Source organism: Notothenia rossii (assembly GCF_949606895.1).
Source record: "Notothenia rossii genome assembly, chromosome: 8".
NCBI classification, from domain to species: Eukaryota; Metazoa; Chordata; class Actinopteri; order Perciformes; family Nototheniidae; genus Notothenia; species Notothenia rossii.
In genome coordinates this window covers 9705944-9715891 of record NC_136906.1, presented here as the reverse complement: position 1 = coordinate 9715891, position 9948 = coordinate 9705944, and the positions used below count along the sequence as shown (strand labels likewise).

At 39.8% G+C, this 9948-nt stretch overlaps 1 long non-coding RNA gene and 1 gene segment (V, D, J or C); both read right to left on the bottom strand.

The window, feature by feature from the left end:
* Positions 1-4000: 4000 nt before the first annotated feature.
* On the bottom strand, positions 4001-4816 carry LOC307016409. Its single transcript, XR_013801796.1, has 2 exons — positions 4596-4816; positions 4001-4184 (listed from the first exon to the last, which is right to left on the bottom strand). It is a non-coding gene; the product is annotated as an uncharacterized lncRNA (long non-coding RNA).
* Positions 4817-7723: 2907 nt separating this feature from the next.
* Positions 7724-9495, bottom strand: LOC307016050 (Ig kappa-b4 chain C region-like). The segment is given in 2 exons: positions 9383-9495; positions 7724-8208 (listed from the first exon to the last, which is right to left on the bottom strand).
* Positions 9496-9948: the final 453 nt, after the last annotated feature.

Genomic DNA, 9948 nt, shown 5'->3' with positions numbered 1-9948 from the left:
TCTGCAACTGATGATCAACGCCACATGCAGTCATAACCGAACACTGTAGGTGTTTCCATCGCAAATAACAGTCCCTGTGATTCCTACTTGTTTCATGGCTTGGGAATTTATCATACATGCGACGCCACTCGACGTCACACATCTTGTATCCCTGGTCACTACTCAAAGCACTAAGAGAGGGTATTTTTTGCTCCTTGGAGAAAAGAACACATGGTATGCAGAACAGTGCATTTGCACTTTCACTGTGAATCAACCAGTCCCTTTTCACTTTTCCCCTACCCTTATCTGCTTTGGTGTATTTCAAGTAATCTGGAAATCTCTTTCCCTTTGAATCATGTGGAATTTCTTGATCTGTTTCTCGCATTGCTAATTTCTTTACAATAGTTGCCCTGTCCTTGTCACTCATCCTAGCTGGGAACAACCCTGGGTCAAGTGATAGCAGATCTTCTACCTCAGACACCACTACAGGTGGCTCAGTATCTGTGGCATCCTGTGTCGGAGCCATACAAATTCACTGGGCTCATCGACACTCATCTAATTTTTGATAGCAACAGGTAGCTAACGTCAGCCACAAAATGTTGGCTAAGCTGTTATGGGCTTCAAAACAAGTTCTGTGAATAAATACCTTTCTTGTGAAAATACTTGGTGACTATCTGTCGACCTCTTTTATTATTTTCCTCTTGCTGACGTTTTTTCTTTCGTTTCTGAGCTCCTGATTCATGAGCTGTAGAGGACATTTTCCTGTCAGTCTGTTCAAGCTGCAAGCTGCTGGTGCACTGCTGTGCCGCCTAGTTATAGTTGAAAGTGGGGGTGCAAGATTAGTAACTGGCAGGCAAGGGGTGGTTTGGAGTGGGTCAGGCACGACCACCTCCATGGCAGAATTGTTTTAATTTAATGAACACCTGTACGTGCAATTTCCTGCAATATAGAGCACAGAACTGTCTCAAAATCCTATGGGATCCTAAAGGATTCCTATAGGGTTCCAAAAACGTATAGAGATTCCTATAGCATTTTTTGACTAGGGATGTTATCCTAGGTCTCTTTCTCACTTCCTCTGCCTCCTCCCTGAGTCTGCACAGTCACCACATCATTCTACATTAAGGAGAGCAATAAACTTATGAGTACACTGAACTGGTTTGAATACACAATCTTTATGCTACTCTGTAAAGAAAGGGAGAGAGGGGGGAATATATTATCCAAGTATTTGTGTCTTAATTTGTTATGTTATCCTACACTTTAAGCTGACTGATATTTCCATTACCTGTAACTCTTGTGTCTCTTTCTCTCCTTCTCTGCCTCCTCCCTGAGTCTGCACTGTCACCACCACATCATTCTACACAGGAGAGCAATACACGTATGAATACACTGAACTGGGTTGAATACATGATTTTTTATTTTTTCTGCCATGTTCTACCTGGTTGGCTGGCTGGCTACACACACACACACACACACACACACACACACACACACACACACACACACACACACACACACACACACACACACACACACACACACACACACACACACACACACACACACACACACACACACACACACACACACACACACACACACACACACACACACACAGTGTGCAGGTTAGTTACAGTAGGAGATGGGCTTCTATCATATTATCTTCTATCATTCTATAATTCATTCTTCTTTTATTTTCATTTCAGGTAGTTGTACCTTAAGATAATTGAAGGCTGGCATCTGTAAATGCAGATAGATATAAGTACTTTATTCTTATTTTATTATCATTATTTTCTTTCCAATGAAATGAAATCAGAAAATAAGTGGTATATGATGGAAAATATGAAAGTCAATGCTTGAAGGAAAATGGACTTCGGAAAAGTTTTTTATTTTGTATTTACTGTTCTGTAAAAGTCTTGTCGAATGCAATGTTTTATGTTTTGTGTGGACCCCAGGAAGACTAGTTGTTGTCATGCAACAGCTAATGGGGATCCTAATAAACTCAAACTCTAATGGGGTTCGATCTACCAGGTAGCTAGCTAGTCAAACACACACACTGGTTGATGTTACTAGCTAGCTAGCAAACGTCAGCTAACCGCTAGCTAACATAAAGAGTGACCTGTAATTCAATGCAGCGAAAATGAAGAGAAGGTGATGATTATAAATGTGTTTTATTGTATTGAGTGGTAGAAGTAAAGACATGTCTAACATATTCTTTGTTTGAACAACTTACTGAAAAGGTCTGCCACCAATGACAGACTGTTCGCGGTGATTTACACTCAGCCTACCTGCATCAGGACTGCTGTGGGTGGGAGGCAGTTGATCAAACCATTGTGAGCGAAATGCGGGGGGGGGTCACAATCTTTGGAAACTTAAAAACTCGCTATTAAGTGTCTATAATCAGCACAAGTTCTTTCATTGCGTATTATTAATTCGATTGAAATTACACACTTATGTTTACAGTGATATATTGGGGGGGAAATGTCATATTTTTCATATGATCAAAAAGTGGGGGTGCAAAAGCACACGTTTGCTCCCCCAAGGTCAATTGTGGGGATGCACCTGCTCCGCTTGCTCCATTGCTCAGGCGCCCATACCATGCAATGAATGAAGGGAGGGGTGCTCATTCTGTCAAACAGAGTAACAAGCACCTGTTTGTTTCTTTTGGGACGTTTTTTTTTAATACAGGCAATTATACTTTTGAGTCATTTACATTAACTTACTTTAGGATAATAATAAAACCATATTAATAAAAAGATAATAATAGTGTTCTCTGGGCCCCCCCCCCCCAGTGCTGGGCCCTTGGAATCATCCTAACCTCCCCCCCCCAGCTACGCCCCTGCACACACACACACACACACACACGCACACACACACACACACACACACACACACACACACACACACACACACACACACACACACACACACACACACACAAACACACACTTTCATCTCCATTAAGCGTGTAACTTTTTTCTTTTTGAAGCAAAGACTTCTGAAATGTTCCTAATAATATATTAAGAGAATGAACTCATACACACCATACTAAAATACTAAATCTATAAAAGCCACACTAAACTTATTGGTCCTCAGCTTCTTTTTGAACAGCGTTCACTTCTGTCTCACTGGAGTGACTCCCAAAGATGAAAAGTCCCGACTTCAAAGCAAAGGTCACCTTCACTTTAAAGTCTGAGGTAAATCCAGCGAGCCCTGATCATGAGACGTTCCTGACCTCCTAGTGATACAGCGCTGTAGGAGATCAGAGATAAAGGAGGCTGTCTGACCATGTAGAGCTCTAAAAGGAACCACCAGTATCTTAAACTGGATTCTTTATTCAATGTGGAGCCAAGAATAAAAATCAAGACAGCTGTTACATGAGATCTTTTCAAAGAGCCGCTCAAAGTTCATTTAACAGTCCTTTGAACATTTCAGTGAGTGATGGATGTGAAAGTTAAGAAGAAATTGAATTACACCGTTTAAATGGACAAACAAATCTGTAAATGATCATCTCCAGCTTAGCTTGAAGCACATCTTGATACAACTTAACAAATAATGTAAACGGTAAACAACAGATGGGAATCCAACACTTCATGCTGCTCAACAAGTGTCAGCTATATTTCAGACAGTAGATTTGAACAGATGATAAAACAAGGAGCATCTGAAAACTGAAATACAGCTTTTCTCGATTGCTAACACACATTTTTTTTTTAATTGCTCAGTTTCTCAGAACACTAAACACAATTCACAAAACCACACACCCAAAGTGCAAAACACCTAATTTCTCCTGCTAAGTGAAGAACAGCACTGAAAACTACATAAACACTTACCAAATGCAAACTTTTGCACCAAATATAACACACTTCATTCTTAATACTACATGGTTTGACCACCCAACTACACACTGCTGAGCATCATCTAAAGCACTTTCATCTTTATGGGCTGTGATCTGTTCATAGAGGTTTCTGCAGAGAAAGATTGCTTGAGTTTACAGAAATACAGTAAATGAAGAAATACAAATGAGTTGTTGAAAACACATTTTATTCAAAAATAACATTGTGCAACATGCATCTCAGCACATAGTTACTATGCTTCGGATCTCTCTAAGTGTGATGGCATTGTTTGCCAAAACCCAGTTTGTAACTGCTGCTTCCTGTGCCTCATTGGAAATCCTTGGCCTTCCACCTGCACCTCTTTGTTGCTCAGTCCTTCAGATAAACAACAAATATATAGTGGTTGGTCAGTGTCTGTGTTGCATACAAGTGAGTTTACCACAGTCAATTGTGCAGGATGTTTATACAGTTATAGTATGCAACATGCCAACAATTCAATTACAGTGATGAAGTAAATACGTTTCACAGAACAGATATAAGCACTGATATATCATGAGTTATGCAGAGCTACAAACTGGTAACTACGGTAACCTGTTTTCAAGACTAAGTGTCCGGATTACAGAGGCAACAGTAAATCGGCTTAGATTAGGCTGAACCCTCTGTCCAGCCTCTCTCATCGTCAAACCATGGTTGATAACATTTCATTTCATTATGATTATTCTTCTTTGTCCACGTCCTCTCCCTCCAGCTCTACCTCTCATTCTTCCTCCTCTCATTCTCACCCACCTCTTCCTCCTCCTCTCAGCCCAGCTCTTCCGCTTCCTCTTGCTTCATTATTGCTTCATTATTGTAAGAAAGTACTCACCTGTGGTCTTTTTATAGTGCTAACATCCTGATTGATGAGCCAACAATTATGCTAACACGTGTTTGGTCAGGTGGAACGTGTTTCTTGATCATTGGTCCATGTGTGAGGCATTTTGAATATCAGTGTTTTAAACCAGCTAACACGTGACTTTATGTCAGATTCCTGTGTCTTACGTGGAGAAACGTGTGCAGTGGTTTGCAAAAACTGCCATGTTGATTTGCAAATTGTGTGAAAAGCTGAAAACGTGTTTAGAGTTTGGGAGATTTGAGCCGATTTTTTGCTCTTTGAGTGTCAGTTAAAATAATTGTGCTTTATGTATAATTTTAGTGTGTTAGCAATCGAGAAAAACTGTGATACAACTTTATGGAGATGAAAGAAAAGCCTCAGCATTTCAGCTATCTTCTCTGAGTATATTCATCATCAAATCAGATCCCCCACTAATGACATTAAGTTTCACGTCATATAAAACTGCCTTGTTTCATCTTTAAGACCGTAATGTGATCAGTCATTAAATATAGTATTTGCCGTATATATGCCGACTTCAGACTTTACATTTCTGTCTAAATTAATCAAGTAAATTAAAGTAGCTACTGTATAAGAAAACTTGCAAAACTGAATTTGTATTGTGGTGTGAAACCTTTTAACAATCTGTATCAATAGATTTGTTTCTTTCACGTGTGTCAAACAACATATATTTCTACACTTTAAAATCTTCTCACCAACAGGCTCAACTTGTAGTACTTGCTTTGTGTAAACCAGATGAACTTGTGTTCGACATAGTAATCTCTGAGAGCCCATTATGGAGTGAAACATGAAACAGTGAATGCTGTCAGCACTGAGGGGGAACACCATGCTGTTTGAGGACAGCTACACTTCACTGACTGTGTGTTTGCATATGTGTCCTGCCTCTCTGCTCCCAGACGTTAAGAGGCCAGAGGTGATCAGCGGCTGTTCAGAGCCACTGACACGCCGGCAGCACAATGATGATGTCACTGACTCTACTGCTGGCCACCCTGGGGCTCCTTGTTCAGGGTGAGACTCTCTTCTGAAAACTTTGCTTCAGGATGCAACCAGGTTCCCCAACATGAGGATCTGCTATGATGGAGAAGCACTGAGACAAGCAGCATGTACCTTCTTCCATCTGTTCTCCATGTTAAAGAGAGGATGCTCTTCTGTTTGGATGTTGATCATCTTTCTCCAAGCTGGATTTGTCTCAATAACCCTTCTGCTGTTTTCATGTTTTCCAGATTCATCAGGAGAAATCCTCCTGACTCAGTCTCCTGGATCTCGGTCTGTTGTTCCAGGACAGACTCTTTCTATCAAATGTACAGCCAGTACAAGTGTTAGTACATGCCTTAACTGGTATCTTCAGAAACCTGGAGAAGCTCCTAAACTCTTGGTGCATTCTGCTACATCTCTTCAGTATGGAGTTTCAAATCGTTTCAGTGGAAGTGGATCTGGGACTGTCTTCACTCTGACCGTCACTGGAGTTCAGACTGAAGATGCAGGAGATTATTATTGTCAGCAGTGTAGCAGCTACCCGTTCACACAGTGATACAACGTCGTACAAAAACCTCCTCAACTAAAGAGGAAGTGATTTGAATGAACGACTGCACAGAAAAAAAAAAAACTATAGCATTCATTACCAACATTATTTAAATGTAATACCACAACAACACGTTCAACATTAAAACAACTTGTTTATTTCTGTTTAAGATAGTTTTACAATTAGTTTGTGATTTTTGAAGGCTTTAATAACCACTCTATAGCTTTGGCCCTCATAACTGTGAACCCCAAGTGACATTATAGCACATATTTAATTTTTTTATGAATATTGAGTGAATGCTAAATTCCTACTCAGGATCAACGACTCAGGGTCCACGACTCAGGATCCACGACTCAGGATCCACGACTCAGGGTCCAGGACTCAGGGTCCACGACTCAGGATCCATGACTCAGGGTCCACGACTCAGGATCCACGACTCAGGATCCAGGACTCAGGATCCACGACTCAGGGTCCACGACTCAGGATCCACGACTCAGGGTCCACGACTCAGGACCATAGCAACAGGCACGATTAGGTCTTTGTTTTAGTCAAATATCAGTTTTAATTCAATCAGCGAAAGTTTATTAAATTTATTGATTCTGCAAACAGAAAAAATAGCAAGAGGACAGAGACTGGTGTATCAACATTTTAGGTTGAGTTGTAATGTGTCCATTAAATAAGATTTAAAGGTCACCTATTATGAAAAATCCACTTGTCCATATCTTCTATACCTGAACATGTGTCCCCTCTGGGTAAAGACATTATGAAAGTTTCAGGAAAAAAGATTCCGTTTATTTTTATCCTGATCCATTTATATAAAAACCTGTCTGAAAATGAGCTGATCAGATTTTGGCCACTTTGTGATGTCAAGTTTTGTTGGGCTGTGCAACCATTAGCCCATAACCAAGGTAACACCCGCCCACCTTATCACCTGAATCTCCTCCAAGAGCACCACTGTGTTTTCTTTTAACCAAACACAGGGCTGAAGCAGAGGGGTTTACTGCATTATACCATGCATGATCTGTTTGGTTGTTGGAGCCAAACACTTCAGAGACATGGTTTGTAAATATCTGAGACCTATAATATATTGTTGAAAAGGAGTATAATAGGGGACCTTTAAGGTCATCTCAATTTAGATTCAAGTTATATAACTGTATGCAGATGATACCTTGCTTTTCATTTCTTAACCTGAATGTCTTTTTCTTATTGAGTCAGATATCCAAAATGAATTCAGGGTATATTTAACAACGCATGAACATAACATAGAGAATACATTAAACATTAGTTATAAGAGCTTTGTGGTTTACCATTTAAATTTTCCTACTAAGGTTATTGGAACTAATTAATAACATAGATAGAACCAAAATGAATGCAGAAGTACATCAACAGTCTAGCAATTATTAACAAGTAATCTGGAAAAAATGTATGATAGCTTTTGTGAATTAATGTGAAAAAGGTTCATTTTATATAATATATCTCACAGAAAGGGAATCAGAACACATGTCACTTTTATAATACACACATGAATCTTTATTGTTTTAAAATGTTGAAACCATCGACACAAGCAAAAACAGGTTCATGTTGAAACATGTCCTGAGAGCCAGAGAGCAGACTGAGAGCAGTGTGAGAGAGAAAGTAGAGTCCCAGTGAGTCCGCTCAGGACTGGGAACACTGGTCTCTCCTCAGTGTCTCTGAGAGCGGAGTCTGGGAGCCCTGGGTGGCCTCACAGGTCACAGAGCCCGCCTTCCTCCACTGGTCTGCAGGGAGCCTCAGGGTGCTGCTCCAGCTGTAGTGGGCGTCCTTCTCCAGCACCCCGGGGCTGCTGCTCACCTCCCAGCTGCTGCTGCTGCTGCTGCTGCCGTCCACCTTCCAGGCCAGACTCCAGTCTGAGGGGAAGCCCTTGTTGGCCAGGCACATGAGCGTGGCCTTCCCCTGCTGCAGCTCTTCTGTGGGGGGAGCCAGCACCGTCAGGGTGGGAGGGACATCACCTAGGAGACACCAATCAGATTAGAGGACAGGGAGCACACAGCTGTCAATCAACCAGCAGACACTGGGACACCTTTACTGTGAGAGCGTTTCTCCTTTAAGGAGTTTCTGTCAGATGTTGGTTCTGCTCCATCAGTCTCTCACTCACACATTGTTTCACTTCCCTTTAAGAAGCCTCTCATGCAAATCAGCACAGAGACACTTCACACAGAATCACCTGAAATATGTCAGACTACACTAGGAATAAAGTACAACATTAGGAAGCATTTAAAAAGGTTGAGTTCAAAATCCTCCAAAACCTGAACTCTGCAAACCATTATTAAATTATTTACTGGATAAATGAACAAATACGGGAAATGGAGCAATACATTGAGCTTAATGTGAATCTCAATCACTTCCCAGTTTTACAAAATTTAAAATAATGTCTGAAAGAATTCAACACATTTTTTAATATCCATCGTTATCTTTACTCTGTTTAACTGTATATAAAAACTGTTTTCGTAATTTCTTTGAAAACAGAGGAGAGAACCGAGATAGAAACATTTAAAATAAGTTGAGGTAAAATTAGCAGTTTCATCATTTCACATTTGAAGCTGTTTAAATGACAGTATGTTGGGAATGTATAAAGACATTTCAAGAAAAGCTGCTCCAACTTAGGCTCAATGATGAAGAGAAATAAAGACATGAATACTAATACTATCGAAACATTACGATTAAAATAATAAAAATCTATCTCTCAAACATTCTAACACAGAATTTAAAACATCTCTTAACAACATCATATTTAGTTTTTGTGCAGAAACTTACTTCCAACATCCAGTCTGGTTCCTCCACCAAAAGTCCACCACAGTGATACAAAGTCATTGAGCCGCCGTACAAAAACCTCTCACTGTAGAGAGACACGGCTCTCTGACTTTGACTCACTGAACTAAACCTACCAGCCCTCAAGAAGCTACTTCACCATTAAAGGTGGAAATAACGATTTATTCTCTGTTCAATGTTTAACTCTCATGAAAACATTTAAACTCCTTTTGCTGGAGGAAAGCTAGCCTCTGAGTGCAAAATGTTTGAGAAGAATTTATCCAATGACATGGAGAGGCAACTATTTCTCTTAGTTTGCTGAATAAAAAGTACAACAAAAGAGAAATTGCTCTTATAAATGAATACTTGACTTACTTCCAACATCCAGTCTGGTTCCTCCACCGAACGTGTACCACAGTGATACAAAGTCATTGAGCCGCCGTACAAAAACCTCTCACTGTAGAGAGACACGGCTCTCTGACTTTGACACAAACAAACTCACCAAACACATCCACAGTTTACCCACTTTATATAATCACTGCTTCAAATGTTTGAAACAGATTCACAAACTATGGAAAAGTATCTAATGTTTCTTTTGTGAACCTTTTAAACCTTTAAAAGGAATATTAAGTTGTTTCTTAAGTTTCAAAATTAAGATGATTCTTTCGAAAAAACGAATTGTTCACAAAATAGTTTTTTTTTATACGATTTTATCAACTTTTTCATCAAAGTAATTGAACACTTAAATGAAACAATACATGTCTAATAAAAGCTCTACATGTTAAACTTCCAAATGTGCATAATTCCCATAAATACATGTTTGTTTGTCAATCAGGATTAATAATAAACCTCCATTTAGTTTCTCCTGGGTGGTATTGATTATTTGGGGTTATTAATTTGAGCTTTTTAATGAAATGAACTGCAAGAAAATGTGTCCTTTG